The sequence below is a fragment of the Schistocerca americana genome, chromosome 5, assembly GCF_021461395.2.
Source record: "Schistocerca americana isolate TAMUIC-IGC-003095 chromosome 5, iqSchAmer2.1, whole genome shotgun sequence".
Lineage (NCBI taxonomy): Eukaryota > Metazoa > Arthropoda > Insecta > Orthoptera > Acrididae > Schistocerca > Schistocerca americana.
This window is the reverse complement of record NC_060123.1, coordinates 504,691,352-504,709,006: the sequence shown is the minus strand read 5'-3', so window position 1 is coordinate 504,709,006 and position 17,655 is coordinate 504,691,352.

Here is a 17,655-nt window from a genome sequence, read left to right as displayed (position 1 = left end):
GATGTCACTAAACCCGCTCAAAGATGTAAACAACCATGAATGATCAGCGCCTATTAGCCAGAGGGGGGGGGGGGGGAGGGGGGAGGTCCGACAGCCGGTCATTTCCAGTCATTCCACCAGTATAGAGGTACACGGCTCGAGCTGTCTGTAGTTCAATCATGCCTAGACGGTCAGTATCACGGTTCGATAGCGTCCGCATTGTTACTTTGTGCCAGGAAGGGCTCTCAACAAGGGAAGTCCCCAGGCGTCTCGAAGTGAACCCAAGCGATGTTGTTCGGACATGGGAAAGATGCAGAGAGACAGGAACTGTCCATGACATGCTCGCTCAGGCCGCCCACCGACTGCTACTGCAGTGGGTGGCCGCTACCTATGGATTATGGCTCAGAAGAACCCTGACACCAACGCCACCATGTTGAATAATGCTTTTCGTGGAGCCACAGGACGCAGTTTTACGACTCAAACTGAGCGCATTAAGCTGCATGATGCGCACCTTCACTCACGACGTCCATTGCGAGGTTCATCTTTGCAACATGACACAATGCAGCGCGGTAGAGATGGGCCCAACAACATGCCGAATGGACCGCTCAAGATTGGCATCACGTTCTCTTCACCGATGTGTGTCGCATATGCCTGCAACCAGACAATCGTCGGAGACGTGTTTGGAGAAAACCCGGTCAGGCTCAACGCCTTAGACACACTGTCCAGCGAGTGCAGGTTCCCTGCTGCTTTGAGGTGGCATTATGTGGGGCCAACGTGCGCAGCTGCTAGTAATGGAAGGCGCCATAATGGCTGTACGATACGTGAATGCCATCCTCCGACCGATAGTGCAACTATATAGGCAGCATATTAGCGAGACATTCTTCATGGACCACACAATTTGCGCCCCCATCTTGCAGACCTTGTGAATGACTTCCTTCTAGATAACGACATCGCTCGACTAGAGTAGTTAGCATGTTCTCCGGGTATGAACCGTATCGTACGTGATAGGGATAGATCGAGAGGGGCTTTTAATGGACGACGTGACCCACCAACCACTCTGAGGGATTACGCCAAATCGCCTTTGAGGAGTGGAAAGATCTGGACGAACGGTGCCTTGATGACCTAGTGGATAATATGCCACGGCGAATACAAGCTTGCATCAATGCAAGAGGACGTGCTACTGGGTATTAGGGGTACCGGTGTGTACAGCAGTCTGTACCTACAACTGTGAAGGTCTCGCTGTATGGTGGTACAACATGCAATGTGTGGTTTTCGTGAGCAATAAAAAGGGCGGAAATGATGTTTATGCTGATCTCTGTTCCAATTTTCTGTACAGGTTCCGGAACTCTCGGAACCGAGGTGATGAAAAACTTTATTTGATGTGTGTATTATTGAGCCTATGTGGTCTACTTTGGAGAGAAGGGTGTGAGAGACCGTTATCGTCATCTGAACTTGCCACGTATGACCCGTATTTATCGGTTCCGAAACGGCTGGAAGCTTTTTTTAATGCCAGCGGTTTTCCTACACAGTATTAGGCACGGTAAGGTGCTGTGGGATTTTCCATATTTTTGTTTAGCCCCCCGTATTTATTTATTACCTAAACCACGAACATTCCATGTTGCCAAGACTAGTTTGTGTCATATTTCAAACTCTTTATTATTTTTCTTGCTTAATCGTACTAGTTGTTTCACGTCCGGCTTATTTTTATGAAGTTTCTTAGTAAGAAAATTTTACTTCATAGGGCAAGTACCATCTAAGAGTGAGGCTTTGACCCTATTGCCTTCAGACTTTAATCGAGGTTTCCTACCCTAGAAAAGTGGCTTTTACAGAGCTATCGAACCTGCTTTGTCCGTTCGTAGTAGAATGAAAAGAAATGCAGACACACTCGGGCCTAGAAACCTAACCCACGTCGGGTGAAAAATCGAGGGACGCTGATGTAAAAGTATACAGCAGAAGACTGACACAAATAAGTGGAAGTGTTACCACTCACACGACAGGAGCACCCTAGGAGAAATTTATCATATCAAGAGAGGAAAACAGCTCAGGATCGGATAAAGGAAAAGTTGGGACTTTGTGAGACCCTCCGTGCTTGGCTCCTCTGCAAGAAGCCTGCGAGGTGTGGGAAAACCTTCCAGTAGCTACGCTACCTGCGGCAAAACAATCTTTTTTTTTTTCCACTCCTGTGCCAACCTCTCAGAGTAGAACTTGCAACCTTCGTCCTTAATTATTTGCTGGATGTATTCCAGTCTCTGTCATCCTCTACAGCTTTTGCCCTCTACAATTCCCTCCAGTACCATGGAAGTCAGTTCCTGATGCCTTAACGGGTGTCCTATTATCCTGTCCCTTCTCCTTGTCAGTGTTTTCCACATATTCCTTTCTTCTCCGATTCTGCGCAGAACCTCCTCATCCTTACCTTATCAGACTACCTAATTTTCAACATTCGTCTGTAGCACCACATCTCAAATGCTTCGATTCTCTTCTGTTCCGGTTTTCCCTCAGTCCATGATTCACAACCATACAATGCTGTGCTCCAAACGTATACTCTCAGAAATTTCTTCCTAAAATAAAAGACAATGTTTGATAGCAGAAGACTTCTCCTGACCAAGAATGCCCTTTTTGCCAGTGCTAGTCTTCTTTAGATGTCCTCTTTGATCCGTCCATTGTTGATTATTTTGCTGCCTAGGTATCAGTATTCCGTAACTTCATCTACTTCATGACCATCAACCCTGATGTTAGATTTCCCGCTGTTCTCATTTCTGCTATTTCTCATTACTTTCGTCTTGCTTCGATTTACTCTCAATCCATCCTCTGTACCTATTAGACTGGCCATTCCATTCAGGATCTCATGTAATTCTTCTTCACTTTCACTCAGGATAACTATGTCATCAGCGAATCATATCATTGATAACCTTTCACCTTGAATTTTAATTCCACTACTGAACCTGTCTTTTATTTCCATCATTGCTTCTTCGATACACGGATTGAACAGTAGGGGCGAAAGACTACATCCCTGTCTTACACCATTTTTAATCCGAGCATTTCGATCTTGGTCCTCCACCCCTATTAATCCCTCTTGATTCTTGTACATACTGGTATATTACCCACCTCTCCCTATAGCTTACCCCTACTTTTTTTAGAATTTCGAACATCTTGCACCATTTTACATTACCGAACGCTTTTTCTAGGTCGACAGATCCTACGAATGCGTCTTGATTTTTCTTTAGTCTAGGTTCTATAATCAACTCTTAATGTTAGAATTTCCTCTCTGGTGCCTTTACCTTTCCTAAAGCCGACTGACCGTCATCTACCATATCCTCAATTTTCTTTTCCATTCTTATGTATATTTTTCCTGTCAGCAACGTGGATGCATGAGCTGTTGTGCTGACTGAGTAATAACTCTCGCACTTGTCAGCTTCGGAATTGAGTGGATGATATTTCTCCGAAAATCATATGGTATGTCCCCAGACACATGCGTTTTACACACCAACGTGAATAGTCGTTTTGTTGACACTTCTCCTAATGATTTTAGAAATTTTGATGGAATGTTATCGATCCCTTCTGCTTTATTTGATCTTAAGACCTCCGAAGCTCTCTTAAATTCTGATTGTAATTCTGGTAGTCCTATCTCTTCTAAATCTATCCCTGTTTCTTCTTCTGTCACATCAGATAAGTCTTCCCCCTCTTAGAGGCCTTCAGTGTGCTCTTCACACCTATCCGTTCTTTCCTCTGCATTTAAAAATGAAATTTCGGTAGCACTCTTAAAGTTGGCACCCTTGTTTTAATTTCACCGAAGGTTGTTTTGACTTTCCAATATGCTGAGTAAGTCTCCCCGACAATATTTCGATTTCTTCACAGTTTTCATGCAACCATTTCGTCTTAGCTTCCTTGCACTTCTCATTTATTTCATTCCTCAGCGACTTGTATTTCTGTATTCCTGAGGTTTCCGGGTTCGATTCCCGGCGGGGTCAGGGATTTTCTCTGCCTCGTGATGGCTGGGTGTTGTGTGCTGTCCTTAGGTTAGTTAGGTTTAAGTAGTTCTAAGTTCTAGGGGACTGATGACCATAGATGTTAAGTCCCATAGTGCTCAGAGCCATTTTTGTATTCCTGAATTTCTCTGAACATATTTGTACTTCCTTCTTTCATCGATCAGCTGAATTATTTCTTCTATTACCCATGGTTTCTTTGTAGTTACCTTCTTTGTACTTATGTTTTTCTTTCCAGCTTCTTTAACATTTATTATTACTGTTAAACACTGCATTCAGTTGGGAGAATCAATCGTGTGGACAATTTGTTCCTTTTACGAAAGATTGCGAATTCCAGATGTGTACGAAGCCTTTTTGGACGATTTAACACAGACTCAGTGATTGCAGGCTCTCTTCGACACAGCTGAAACTTCCCCACTAATTACAGGACCAACGTGATCATCAAATGATTCAGAAAAAACTCATTCGTTCATTCACTCCAGAACAAAAAGGTCACAAACCTTATGTATGAAGGAAATTGTGTATTCAATCCATCTCCATTACATGTCCAGATCTCCGGTGATTCCACGTCTTAATTATTTTCCGTTTACAGTCTCTTTCTCTTCAAACAAACCGCTAGCGGCACAAATGTTAATTGGCTCGCTTTAGCGAGAAGAAAAGCAAAATATGTTTCTCTCAGAAACACGTCAATCCCTCAACAGATACTCCAGAAGCTGTCCTAGTTACTACTCTAACAACCATGGAGAATGCATATATGCATCTCGGTAATTTCAAAGAATAAACGCACTAGAAAATACTTTGGCGTCGTCGAGCTGTCGCTGCATATGTTACGAGAAAATCAGATCAGATACTTTTCCAAAGTGAATAAATGTGGATGGTTTGATTGACAGTGATTAATTGGTGCGTGGAAGAGGGTATTTTCTGTGGGGACATTACAATGCCCCTCGCAGCGAGCGAAGTTTGTGAGCCTAATTTTGATTTACCGAACACATTTCGCGAGCTATCTATTAGTGTGGGTAACCCGGATGTGATGAGTGTCAGTCCTCCGACTGAAAAAAATTAATTATGTTTAAGACAGACGAAGAAAAGAAACATTGAAAACAGAAGAAATGAAGAGACAGGTACCGCGGCTGTATTGCTTTTACGTGCATCAAGGTGTTATGTTTGCTGTGCACAACCAGGGAAGATGATCTTTCATGAAACTGTTATCAGGGTCTACCCATTCGGGAACTTTCTTAAGCAGGGAAACCTTGGAAAACCTCTTAAGCCTAGACCCCCAGCCTACGGTACATAGAAGATAGGAAAGCCTACAGAAGAGAAACAATAATTTTGAAATTGATCTCTAAATAAAAGATAGGTATCGATTTATATAACGATGTGGAGAAGAGTGATTTGTGCCTCTAGCTAAAAAAAAATTTACAATAAATAACTCGAGTTTCTTTTATTTTTTACAATCTTGTTCCCAGGACAATATCTTGCGGTGCTGAAACTCCCCCGGATCTAGCTAGCATGTCCCCGACGTCCACATTTGTAGTCGGTCTTCTACGCGGCCCACAATGGGAAGAGTAGAAGGGACAGGGATACCAGATTTCACATGCAACATTCATTCCAAAAGAATTAGCAATGACCGAAAGGGAAACTCTTCCTGTAAAAGAACTGGTTAGGTTGCACCGTCCAAGATTCTCCTTTTTGAAAACAAAATCAGTATGGCTTCATGCATCCTTTTTCTTACGATGTACTGCAAGGAATTTAGCCATTGACTTAAGGTTTCCATTTATCGATTGACTAATGCTGTTGCCGAAAACATCATAATATTTACTCTAGTTTGAATTTTCTTTTGGACTTCGCATCACCACTTGTGGTTGTATGTCCAAAAATTCTGACACATTTTCTGTCAATGATTTATTCTTCGTAATTTAAAGGATTCATGCAACTTGCAGTAGATTTTGGATTCAAATCATCTAATAATGGAAAGTGTGGTTCATTTTATACAAAGACATAATCCATCATTTCCTTGAAAAGTCATATCATTTATCTATACTCATAAAATTTTTGTCCTAAATACATATATTTCTCCGCTTGATTGCTGTAATGTAAAAGTTATTAGTAGTGAGGAATGTGGATTCACTTCTTTCATTTATTCTCTGATTCATCCGGCATTCATACATGCACATATATGGAAATGGATTTTCAAACAAAATTCCAAAGTGAACAAGACCCATTAAATAACTACTAATTCTATGAATCTTAGTTTCTTTTGACATTCAACAATAAATCAAGAACTCTTAACGTCTAATTATGACACTTTTTTGAAGTTCAACATCAATCACTTTCCCCTCGCGTTTGATGCGAGTCCCTTACAAAGCATATCTGTGTCGTCTATATCGATTCTAACTCTCGCGCCGACGTCAATTGTTTTGCGCGGGAAATTATCTTTGCGGCGTTAACCGTCACTCATGATTCACTGCCTAAACGCATCACTTCACACGTTTACACATCTAAGCGTGCACTTGGAATTATATATGAACATTCACTGGGAACCTCTTTTGATTATGCAGCGTCATTTTCGGGAAGCATTTCTTTCTTCTTGAAGGTCATTCAGATGCTTTATAAATCTTGATGACATTAGCAATGCTAAAGTTCTTGTTTACCCAAACACAGGGGAAGCCTATCTCCACTATCTTCTTTACAGCACTCGATAGTAATAGTTAGTCACTATTTCTACAATCTGTGTCACTGATTAATTATTTCAGTTTAAAGTTTTCTAACACTAAACACACACAGTTTATTGTTATGTTTTTACTAGCGTTCATCTCTGTCACTCGCAACACCATTCCTCCCTATCTTCTAATCTTCATTAAATTTTTTCAAGTCGTTATGGGAAAATAACCCTTTAATTTTGTTAGATCCCGGGTATGCTAACAGGTAAGCCCCAGGGTTCGGAATTTGTAGAATGATGTATGGGCCAGTATATAATAACTCCCATTTCTTTATACTCTTCTTTATTAAGGATGATTTGGTATGTCTTTTGACTAGTACCTTCTCTCCGACGTGGTACGCCTGTACCCTCTTGATTAATTTGTCATATTGTTGTTTTCTCTGATCAGCCTTTTGCGTCATATTTATGATGGCTTGTCTTATTTTTTCTTCCCAAGGCATCTCAGTTTCCTGAGTTTTGGGCATATGTTCAGTCCAGAAGTTTTCTTCTTTTGCCTCGAACATCAATTCATGAGATGTATATCCAGTGGAGGAGTGGGGCATGTTGTATATCTGCTAGTATTTCCTGTTGAACTTGAGCCTTTAACCTCCAGGGAACAGGATAGAAAGTTCTACAATACGTTTCGTGCGGCTTAACGTAGAGATGGCATATGTATCTCTTAATAACTCCTGGCCTTTCATCAAAAACGTTTTCATACGTTAATAATAGTTCATTGAGCTGCTTCTTCTGATCTTCGATAATGCAGTCGGATTCATTTAACTTTTCAAACACTAATTGAACGAAATCTTCTTTGACTTAGAACTCATTAATTACGTGCTCTTTAGAATTTTGGACCGTCCTGATTACTTGCACACTGATCCCACAATTATATTTCTCGTAAGGCTTTTTTTTCACCAAGTCCAACTCAATTTCTTGTTTATTAACATTCAACCAAATTTTTCCTGTTTTAAAATCTATTTTGCATCCGTATTGACGTAGGCTGTCGACTCCGATAATGCAATCTACCACCAAATTTTTCACAACAAGGAATGTGCTTAATATTGCTACATTTCCGAATTCCACACCAAGTAGTGACTGCACCTTTACATTAGCCGATCGAGCCCCAACGGCGCCTACTATTCTGCAATCCTGAACTGGAAATACTGGTACTCGTCTTATATTTCTGATCCTGTTGAATAGTGCCTCCGAAATAACATTTGTGGTTGCAGCTGTGTCTAAAACCGCCACTATAGGTATGGTCTCCATAATGACTTGCACTTCGGTTACTGCCACCTGTTCCTTATCTTCATCTTGTGGTTCTAAGTCCTCGGTCAGTTCATCTGCCAGTAATCGTCCATCATTATACGTTAGCATGGGTACACATATCCTGTTACCCCTCAACCAATTGTTGATCGCTCCTCCGGGGCACGAGTGGGTCCTTACAAGTTTGTTGGATTTTGATTTGTCTGCTGGTTGACATCATCCGTCACTTTGGTAATTACCGGTTGATTCGTAGATGTCCGTCCCCACTGATGTTGGCTATTTGAATTCATTCCTCCCGGTTGATTCCACTTTCTATTATTGTTATTATTCCAGGCTTGTTCCTTGAATAGCCCCTCGCAAGACCATTGCCGGGATTAATATTGAGATTTTGAGGGGTTTCTCCATTATTTAACGATCTCTGTTCATTCCTTCTAAGTGTCGATTGATCGCCATTGGTATAACACATACTTCTACCTTGCCTACCGTTTGGCGGAGGTTCTATCTCCTTATATTGGAATCTGTTATTACGGGCTTTCTGATTGTTCTCTTCGATAATATCTATATGGTCTAACGTCGTGAGGAACGACTCCAAGTCTTTGTCGTTGCCGTAAATCAATTGATTCCGGATGCTAGTTGGTAGTCTTGCCTTAAGTATGTTTATTATGTCTGGCAAGGGCATAGGTCTGTCCCAGTATCTCGTTTTATTTATATATTTTCCGAAATACCTTCTAAGGCTTCCTTTCGAAAAGAAGAAAGGCTCTGGGTAGAGCACCTCCTGCCTTAGGCGTTCCTGTACCCCTTCTGACCAGAACTTTGCTAAAAACGCCTTCTCAAAATCGTCATATGTCGGGCAAACAGAAGTCATGTCCGAGGCCCAGATCGCCCCCGAACCTTGTATATATCCTGTAACAAAACTGATCTTCTGCCACTCCGACCAGTTTCTGGGTAGCACTCCTCTGAAACTTCGAATAAAAGCAATTGGATGGACCCCCCTTTTTGTCAGGGTTAAAAATCTGGAATTGCCGATGCTTTATCATTTTTTCTTCGGCATGCCAAAGGCTTTCGTAATCTCCGTTAGATAAGAATTCACGCGAACAACCAGCTTGTGGCAATTTAATGTTTGAATTACTTACACAATTCGGCATTGTGTGCGAATGGGCAGTAACTGGCTCTATAGTCGCTGGCAACTTCTGCTGCTGCCCTGTATTCATTTGTTCTGAGCTTTGTTGTGAAGCGCGCATCGACTCTTCTATCGTTTGTTTCCAATGCTCCAAATCAGCACCTAACTGCTGTCGCACCTCCTCAAGTCCTTTCGCAAACAAATTCTCTTCCTGTTTGCCAGATAAACTCTGGAATGCTGCCTTAACATTTTGCTCAACGTTTTCACACATTAGCCTTTTGTTTTCTAATGTGATTTCGGATAATTTACCCGTTAGTACGTTAATTTGGTGGTCTATAGCGTCTTGACGCTCTGTCAGATGTTCAACGCTTTCCTTTAGGTTAGCCTGTGTACATGCCAATTCAGGAAGTTGCGCAATTGCACATGACATGGTGTCTTGTTTTTGTACTAATTGCGGAACCATTTCCACTTGTTCCCGTACAGTATCTATCTTAATAGCCACATACTCCTTCATTTCGACACGTACGCGGTGAGCAGATTCCTCACATTGTGCTTTCACCAATTCTATTTGTGCAGTTAATTTTCGTTCCGTCTCTTCGGCCTGATCTTTGAGTTCTTTGGTCTTCGCCTCTATCCGCTGCTCTAATTCGGAAAAACTGTCTTGTAACTGCTACTTAATCTCAGTCTGGACTAATTTCATTTCTTCTTGAGTTTGAGTGACTGTCACTAATTGTGCTTTAATATCGGTTTTCAGATTTTCCTGCCCTTCAGTAACTGAGGCTAATTTCGCGTTCAAATCATTTTGCCCTTCAGTAACTGAGGCTAATTTCGCGTTAATGTCGGTTTTCAGATTTTCCTGCCCTTCAGTAACTGAGGCTAATTTCGTATTCAAATCATTTTGCCCTTCAGTAACTAAGGCTAATTTCGCGTTAATGTTGGTTTTCAAAGTATTCATGCTCTCGGTTATCATCTGCATCTGTCTCATGATAATTACCAATGGATCTAATCCCTGCTGTGTACTTGCTGTTACACTTCCAGCCGTGTCTACAGGGCGTTCTATTGCGCTATCTGTAGCCTTCGGCCCTACAACACTTCTTACTGCATCATTATTATCAGTGCTAACAGCTGAAGACTCTGCTTGACTCATCCTAAACATTGCCCTAGTTAAATCCATATAAATGTTCTACTGTCACTATATATAACTCCCTTCTACTGTCACTATGTGTAACTCCGTTCACACAAGAGTACTTCTGTGTCTACTTTCTTAATGTACATACACAGATAAAGGCAACTGGGGCAGGTCAATCAAAACACATCTAACATGAACACAATTAATCAATGTTCAAATATCATATAACACTAAACAGAAAAGCGTATACTTCAACTATACCAGCAAGCTTTAATAATAATAATATAATAGATCTGGCTTTTTCTCTGCACCCAGCTTTTCTTTCCTCTCTTTCCCAAGCGTCAGTTAGGTTAGCTCGCCGTAGTTGACATGAAACAGAGAACAAAATTATTTTAGAAACGTCCAAAAACGTGTCCTGTCACGGATTGGCCATTTTAACATTTTTTTAAAATGTTAAACACTGCATTCAGTCGGGAGAATCAATCGTGTGGACAATTTGTTGCTTTTACGAAAGACTGCGAATTCCAGATGTGTACGAAGCCTTTTTGGACGATTTAACACAGACTCAGTGATTGCAGGCTCTCTTCGACACAGCTGAAACTTCCCCACTAATTACAGGGCCAACGTGATCATCAAATGATTCAGAAAAAACTCATTCGTTCATTCACTCCAGAACAAAAAAGTCACAAACCTTATTTATGAAGGAAATTCCACGAACCTACTATGCTGTCATAATAGGAGGAGAGGTGACACTCCTACGTGGCGCGTCCCAGGTGGCGGATAGGGAAGTCCTCACCGGGTTACTGGCGGACTTGAGTGAAATAAAATAGCTCTCGCGGACCAAACACACCCTCTGCGGTTAACAACTGGAGTTGTAAATCGGAGCTTGCTCCAACTAAGGTTGACAACCTTCGACAGTCAAAAATGGAAAGGTCTTTTAGGAAAAAAATTCCACCATCCTGCTCAAAAAGGCAGGAAAAGGCTACATCGGATTCGGTGGGTAGTCAACTAGAAGACAGCAACGAATCGGAGCGTTTGCAACCATCCAAATGCACACTAAAACACAAAAAGAAGATTAAACATGAGCAACTAAATTATATAGCAACACACAACATAAACTCACTACTTCAGACCGGAAAACTCAAGGAGCTCACACATGAACTAAATAAACAAAAAATTTTAATAACAGGGATCCAAGAAATGAGAAACACCACAGAGGACCCATTCGAATCACAAGGATACGGAATTTATAATGGGAAACCAGGACCGAGGGCAATGAAACAATGTCCCCAGTTTGGAACAGGGTTTTTAGTAAACATAAAAATAATAGATTCAGTAACGGATTTCCGAGCAGTATCACCAAGAATTGCGACTCTAAGCTTTAAAACAATGAATAAAACCTATACAATAATAAATGCTCATGCCCCGACAAATGAAAAAAATTGTCTAACAAAAACAAAGGAAGAGGTAGATAAATTTTGGGACCTTCTAGAACAAACTGTGAACAGAGTAAATAAAAAGAATGTAAAAATCTTATTGGGAGATTTCAATGCTCAGTTGGGAAAAGAAAGGAAATATAAAGATATAATTGGAAAATGGAGTCCACATAAATTTACAAACAAAAACGGTCAAAGACTTGTAGAACTCTGCAGAGAACACAACCTTATATCTAAATCAACATACTTTAAGAGGAAGCCAAGTAAACTTAAAACATGGAAACATCCAGACTGGAGGAAGGGAGAGTGGCAGCCAGACCATGTCTGTATGGACAAAAATTTTCATAAGGAGATCCACAATGTTAAAGTACTGAGAGAAGTAGACACAAGCCAGACCATTATACAGTTAAAATTAAAATCAAATTCACACCGTTAAAGAAGAGGACCGGAAAAACTAATGACATAAACAGGATGTTTGACCCACATCAGCTAATTAAAAATAATAAGTACCAACAAATAACACAAACCATCAAATTAACAGATGATCTAGAACAACTAGTGCCTAATCTTAAAAAAGAAGCAGAGAATCTAGCTCCCTTGAACCCACGAAGGAAACATGCATGGTGGACATCAGAATGTGACAAATTCCATGAAGATAGACATCAAGCATGGTTAAAGTTTCAAACACATAAAACTGAAGAAAATACCATCAACCTAAAAAATGAAAGAAAAAAATTCACTCAAAATATTAGATAAATCAAGAGAGGATTTCATAAAGATATTATAAAGTCTATAGAAGGTAATTATCATAAAACCAACTCCAGGAACTACTACAAAATCTTTGGCAAACAACTACAACAATATGAGGCCCCTACACTAATACTGAAAGATGAAGATGAAAGAATGACACACAGTAACAAGGAAAATGCAGAAATCATGGCAAAAGCATTTTACAAACTTCTGAATTGCGAGGAACCCAAAGAAACCTTACAAATCAACATAAATACCCCAATAAAAACCAAACCTAACAAACTAGACCCTCCAACTTTCCAAGAAGTAGAAGAAATTCTTAAAGAACAAACAAATTATAAGGCATGTGGAGAAGATCAGGTTTTTGTTGAAATGTGGAAATATGCAAGTGACACAGTCAAGACCTCCTTACACATGGCTCTAACAAAAATTTGGGTAACAGAACAATTTCCCAAACATTGGACCACAGCTATCATCCACCCACTACACAAAAAGGGAGATAAGAGCAACCCAGACAACTACAGAGGAATCTCTCTCCTACATTGCACATATAAAATTCTATCCAAGATCCTATATGAAAGAACCAAGGAGGAATTAGAACAGGAGTTAGGGGAATATCAGGGAGGTTTCAGGCCATAGAGAAGCTGTGCAGACAGATAATTAGTTTAAAACTGATTATGGCATACTACAAGAAACGGAACAAACCTCTGGCAATAACATTTGTAGATTTTAAGAAGGTATATGACTGTCTCCACAGACCTTCAGTATTAAAAATTTTAAGAAATCTAGTACTCCATCCAAAACTAATTAAAGTAATACAACTCACTCTAACCAACACCAAATCAAAAGTGAAGTTTAGAGGAGAAATTTCGGAACCATTCCTCATAAAAACAGGCTTAAGACAAGGTGACTGCCTATCGCCATTACTTTTCAACTGTGCACTGGAATACATAATGAGAGAATGGTACAAGGACAATCCAAAGAGGATAAGAATTGGAAGAGCAAAAGATGATATTAGCTTAAACTGTTTGGGATTCGCTGATGATCTTGCTCTCCAAGCCAACACCGTTCAAGAAGCCAGGCAACAAATGAAATCACTACAAGAAATAGCAGAGATAGTAGGCCATAGAATATCATTTGAAAAAACGGAGATTATGCTAACTGATCCACCACTTGCAAACAAAATTACAATAGGAGAACAGGAAATCAAAATTGTTGATAAATTTAAATATTTAGGCGAAATAATAACATAAAATCTAAATGAGAAGCCATCATGGCAAAATAGAATAAAAAAACTGAACTATGCAAATTACATTACCGAAACTACATACAACAAAAAAGCCTATCTATAGATGCAAAATTAAAACACTATAAAACAGTTACACAACCAGAAATAACGTATGCAGCTGAAACTATCTTCAAAACAACTAACACACCAGAAATTGACAGAATACTAAAAATAGAAAGAAGAATAACTAGGACATGTATAAACAAACAGTATAAAATAAATGGACATTGGAGAATAGCATCAAATGAAACAGTATGTAAGAAAATAGAACCAGTCATGAGCACAATCAGGAAGAAAAGCATCTCATTCTTTGGACATCTGATGAGAACTCCAGAAAACAGAATTAGTAAAAAAATAAGACAAAAATTGTGGAATAGCAAGAGCGACATTAAATGGATCACAGAAATTAAGGAAGATATAAAAGAACTTCAAATTACAGTAGATGACCTAAAAAACAAGACAGAGAAAACCAGAATACTGCTAGACCCGCAAACCAGACTACAAATGAAAATCAATAAAAGGAGTACAGGAAGAGTTGTCTCAGATGAAGAAAGAAAGAAAATATCTGAAAGAATGAAGAAATATTGGGCAGACAGAAGAGCAAAACACCTTTCATATAAGAATAGCCTCTAATAATTATATTACCTAAATATATTAAGTTATTGGCGAACAAAATTGTATACACGTGTAACAACTTGTTTAGAACTTTGTATTTTTGACTACAGTGGTCCAATGAAGGCCATAAAATAAATAATAATAATATGAAGGAAATTGTGTATTCAATCCATCTCCATTACATGTCCAGATCTCCGGTGATTCCACGTCTTAATTATTTTCCGTTTACAGTCTCTTTCTCTTCAAACAAACCGCTAGCGGCACAAATGTTAATTGGCTCGCTTTAGCGAGAAGAAAAGCAAAATATGTATCTCTCAGAAACACGTCAAACCCTCAACAGATACTCCAGAAGCTGTCCTAGTTACCACTCTAACAACCATGGAGAATGCATATATGCATCTCGGTTATTTCAAAGAATAAACGCACTAGAAAATACTTTGGCGTCGTCGAGCTGTCGCCGCATATGTTACGAGAAAATCAGATCAGATACTTTTTGAAAGTGAATGAATGTGGATGGTTTGATTGACAATGATTAATTGGTGCGTGGTAGAAGGTATTTTCTGTGGGGACATTACACTTCTGTGATTGCCCTTTTTAGAGATGTCCGTTCCTCTTCAACTGCACTGCCTACTGGACTACTCTACACACATCAAAAAAAGTTTTGCATCACCCCAGTTCCCAGAACTCCTGAAGATAGACGTTGACTGTGAATATTGTATCAGAGACACAATCCCTTTGACAGACCAGAGATGTCACTAAACCCGCCAAAAGATGTAAACAACCCTGCATGAGTAGCATCTACTATATGGAGGGGGTCCGACAGCCGATCAGTTCCAGTCATTCCACCTGGAAGGAAGTACACGGTTCGTGTTGTCTGTAGTTCAGCCTTGTCTAGACGGTCAATACCACGGTACAACTGCCTCCGCATTGTTGCTTTCTGCCAGGAAGGGCTCTCAACAAGGGAAGTCTCCAGGCGTCTCGGAGTGAAACAAAGCGATGTTGCTCAGACATGGAAGAGATACAGAGGGACAGGAACTGTCATTGACTTGCCTCGTTCAGGCCGCCCACCGATTGCTACTGCAGTAGATGACCGCTACCTACGGATTATGGCTCGGAGGAACCCTGACAGCAACGCCACCATGTTGAATAATGCTTTTCGTGCAGCCACAGTTAGTCGTGTGACGACTCAAACAGAGCGCAATAGGCTGCATGATGCACAACTTCACTCACGACGGCCTTAGCGAGGTCCATCTTTGCAAGCACGATACCATGCAGCGCGGTACAGATGGGCCCAATGACATGCCGAATGGATCGCTCGGGATTGGCATCACGTTCTCTTCACCGATGAATGTTTATTTTTTATTTATTTATTTATTTATTGTTCCGTGGGACCAAATTTTAAGGAGAAGTCTCCATGGTCATGGAACGAGTCAATACATGAAATTATAACACGATATTAGAAACAGATAAAATGAAATACAAAAAAACATATTCAGGTGAGAAGTCGTACGTTTAAACGAAGAAAATCAACAATGTAACACTGGAATTTGCTTAATTTTTTAGCTCTTCCAGGAGCTCCTCGACAGAATAGAAGGAGTGATCCATGAGGAAACTCTTCAGTTTAGACTTAAAAGTGTTTGGGCTACTGCTAAGATTTTTGAGTTCTTGTGGTAGCTTATTGAAAATGGATGCAGCCAAATACTGCACTCCTTTCTGCACAAGAGTCAAGGAAGTGCATTCTACATGCAGATTTGATTTCTGCCTAGTATTAACTGTGTGAAAGCTGCCAACTCTTGGATTAGGCTAAACGACATTAAAGAAAATATATACTGTGATGGCAATGTCAGAATTCCCAGATTTTTGAATAGGGGTCGACAAGACGTTCTCGAACTTACACCACATATAGCTCGAACAGTCCGTATTTGAGCCAAAAATACCCTTTTTGAATCAGAAGAATTACCCCAAAAAATAATACCATACGACATAAGCGTATGAAAATATGAGAAGTAGACTACTTTTGGTGTTGAAGTGTCACTTATTTCAGATACTGTTCTAATGGTAAATAAAGCAGCATTTAGCTTCTGAACAAGATCCTGGACATGGGCTTTCCACAACAGCTTACTATCTATCCGAACGCCTAGGAACTTGGACTGTTCCGTCTCGCTTATAATATGCCCATTCTGTCTGATCAAAATATCGGTTCTTGTTGAACTGTGAGTTAGAAACTGTAAAAACTGAGGCTTACTATGATTTAGCATCAAATTATTTTCCACAAGCCACGAACTTATTTCATGAACTACGTTATTTGTTACTGTTTCAATATTACACACAAGATCCTTCACTATCAAGCTGGTGTCATCAGCAAACAGAAATATTTTTGAATCACCTGTAATACTAGAAGGCATATCATTTATATAAATAAGAAACAGCAGTGGCCCCAGCACCGACCCTTGGGGAACGCCCCACTTCACAGTGCTCCATTGGGACTGAACATCACTACCACTCTCAATATTGCGGAGGATTACCCTCTGCTTTCTGTTCTTAAAGAAAGAGGCGAACCAATTGTAAGCTACTCCCCTTACTCCATAATGATCTAACTTCTGCAGTAATATTTTGTGGTCAACACAGTCAAAAGCCTTCGTTAAATCAAAGAAAACACCTAGCGTTCGCAACCTTTTATTTAATCCGTCCAAAACCTCACATAGAAAAGAGAATATAGCATTTTCAGTTCTTAAACCATTTCTAAAACCAAACTGAACATTTGACAGCAAATTATGTGAATTTAAATGCTTCAGTAACCTTGTATATACAACCTTCTCGATAACTTTAGCAAACACCGATGGCATAGAAATAGGTCTAAAATTGTCAACATTATAAACGTCTCCTTTTTTATAAAGTGGCTTCACTACCGAGTACTTTAATCGGTCAGGAAACCGACCAGTCCTAAAGGAAAAGTTACAGATATGGCTGAGAACTGGGCTAACATACATAGAACAATACTTCAGTATTCTGCTAGATACCCCGTCATGTCCATGAGAGTTCTTGGTTTTTAGTGACTTAATTATTGACTCAATCTCTCTCTTGTCAGTATCATGGAGGAGCATTTCAGGTAACAGTCTCGGAACACTTTTTTCTAAGAGCACTATATGATTCCCTGTTGGGACTAGGTTTCTATTTAGTTCACCTGCTATATTCAGAAAGTGATTATTAAATACTGTACATATATGCGACTTATCAGTAACACGGACATTCCCACTACGCACTGCTTCTATATCCTCGACCTGTCTCTCCAGATCAGCAACTTCCTTTACGACTGACCATATGGTTTTAATTTTATCCTGAGACTTAGCTATTCTATCTGCATACCACATACTTTTTGCCTTCCTAATAACAT